Raw genomic sequence first — 1,990 nt, 5'->3', positions numbered from 1 at the left:
TATTTATTTATTTAAGAGAGACACAGGGAGAGAGAGAGAGAGAGAGAGAGAGAGAGAGAGACAGAGACACAGGCAGAGGGAGAAGCAGGCTCTATGCAGGGAGCCCGATGTGGGACTCGATCCTGGGTCTCCAGGATCAGGCTCTGGGCCAAAGGCAGGCGCTAAACTGCTGAGCCACCCAGGGATTCCCAGCTATCAGCCTTTTGTGTGTTGCATCTGTAGATGATCAAACTGACTTCTCTTTCAAGTCCTGAAATATGAAACCACGTTGTGCACTTTTTGGAAAATCCTCTTGTGAGTGTTCTAGAATATTCTAGAAGTACTGATTTGGTCTTTCAGTTCTCATCTGGACCTAGGAAGCCTGTTTAATGTCTACCTCTAGTCTCTGCTAAATTCACTGTGAGTAAATAACTAGTGGTCAATTAATATCTATGAAATAAAATTTATGGAGTTAAATTCACTTTTAAAAAATGATGGAGTCTTTAAAAAAATCACAGTGTATGAAATGACTCTATGGCCAAGTGTTGCTTGCTCTGTGGCCCTCCTCCAGAGTTTGAACGTCTGGAATGTAGGGAGGTTTCAGGGCCTTAGAGTTTTAGTGTCATTTGTTCAATTTTACTTAAAGATCCTGACTTAGGGGCATTCTTGTGTGTCCCATGGGCAGTGACTTCCCTATTGGACACTGCTACCTGGTTAATTGTCATCTCCTTGCAGCCCTCATCACAACCTGGGACCCCTCCTCCTCTGGTGCTCCCGGGCCTTTGCTCATATGACCCCTTTTCCCTTATGAAAACCCCTTTCCCACTTTGCTCCTCAAGTCTGTCTATATACCTGAACTAGTCTTCAAGGCCCAGCTCAAATTCTGACTTCTCCAAGGAGCCTCCTTTCTGATTCGTCCCCGCTGTCTCTTCAATATTCACAATAATGGTACCAACGACTATCAATGATTGAATAGTAACTGTGTGCCAGGCACAATAGGAGACTCCTGCAGCATCTCATTCAGTCCTCATGATAACTTTGTGGCTGGGAAGCACAGAATGCTCGGAGAGTCAGAGTGCACTGGCCATGTTATACTCTAAGTGACGGGGCTGGAACTCCTGTCCTGGTTTGTCTGGCCCTGACAGCCGTGCTTTTAACCCCTTCCAATCTGCCCTCCTGAAAGGTGCTGATTATCTAATTGTGAGAAGCTGATGAAGCTAGGTGGGGCCTCAAAGGTCATATTATCTAATCCTCATTTATAGATGAGGATCTTAAAGCCCAAAGAGGCAAAGAGACAACAGGTAACACAGTGCGGTGTTAGCAGACTCGGGGTAAGTACCAGCTTTTCTGGTTCTCAGACTCAGTCATCACTCATTCATTCAACAAAAGTATATTAAAGCCTTCTATGTTTAAGGCACTATGTTGGGCCCTGAGCATCATTCCTGCTGTACTGTTTGTGAGTTTAATGAATCTACACAAAAAGCTGTCTTAAAACAGGATCAGAGTGCTCGCTTTGGCAGCATAAAATACTAAAATTGGAACCATACAGAGATTAGCATGGCCCCTGCACAAGGATGACTCGCAAATTCATTAAGTGTTTCATGTTTAAAAAACAAAACAGGGGATCCCTGGGTGGCTCAGCGGTTTAGCGCCTGCCTTTGGCCCAGGGCGCGATCCTGGAGTCCCGGGATCGAGTCCCGCATCGGGCTCCCGGCATGGAGCCTGCTTCTCCCTCCTCCTGTGTCTCTGCCTCTCTCTCTCTCTCTCTCTCTATCATAAATAAAAAAATCTTTAAAACAAACAAACAACAAAAAAACAAAAAACAAAACAAAACAAAATGGGATCAGAAAGAGCAAGCCCTTGCCTCCTCCTAGTGTGGCTTTGTGCAGAAGCGCCACACACCACTGCCAGCTTCAACATGGTACCATTGTTGTTGGTCTGACCCACTCTCAGCAGCAGCAGTGTGTTAGAGACTGGAGGGCAGGGTGTTTGCAGGGTCATGTGGAGAGTG

The 1,990-nt window shown here is 45.8% G+C and overlaps 1 non-coding gene across 1 annotated transcript; it reads left to right on the top strand.

Moving 5' to 3' along the window:
- The first annotated feature begins 1,483 nt into the window (after positions 1 to 1,483).
- LOC112925782 (U6 spliceosomal RNA) lies at positions 1,484 to 1,588 on the top strand. Its single transcript, XR_003236202.1, has one exon. It is a non-coding gene; the product is annotated as a U6 spliceosomal RNA (small nuclear RNA).
- The last annotated feature ends 402 nt before the right edge of the window (positions 1,589 to 1,990 follow it).

Source organism: Vulpes vulpes, chromosome 13 (assembly GCF_048418805.1).
Source record: "Vulpes vulpes isolate BD-2025 chromosome 13, VulVul3, whole genome shotgun sequence".
Lineage (NCBI taxonomy): Eukaryota > Metazoa > Chordata > Mammalia > Carnivora > Canidae > Vulpes > Vulpes vulpes.
Note: the sequence above shows the minus strand (reverse complement) of the source record. Positions and strands in the feature narration are given on the sequence as shown.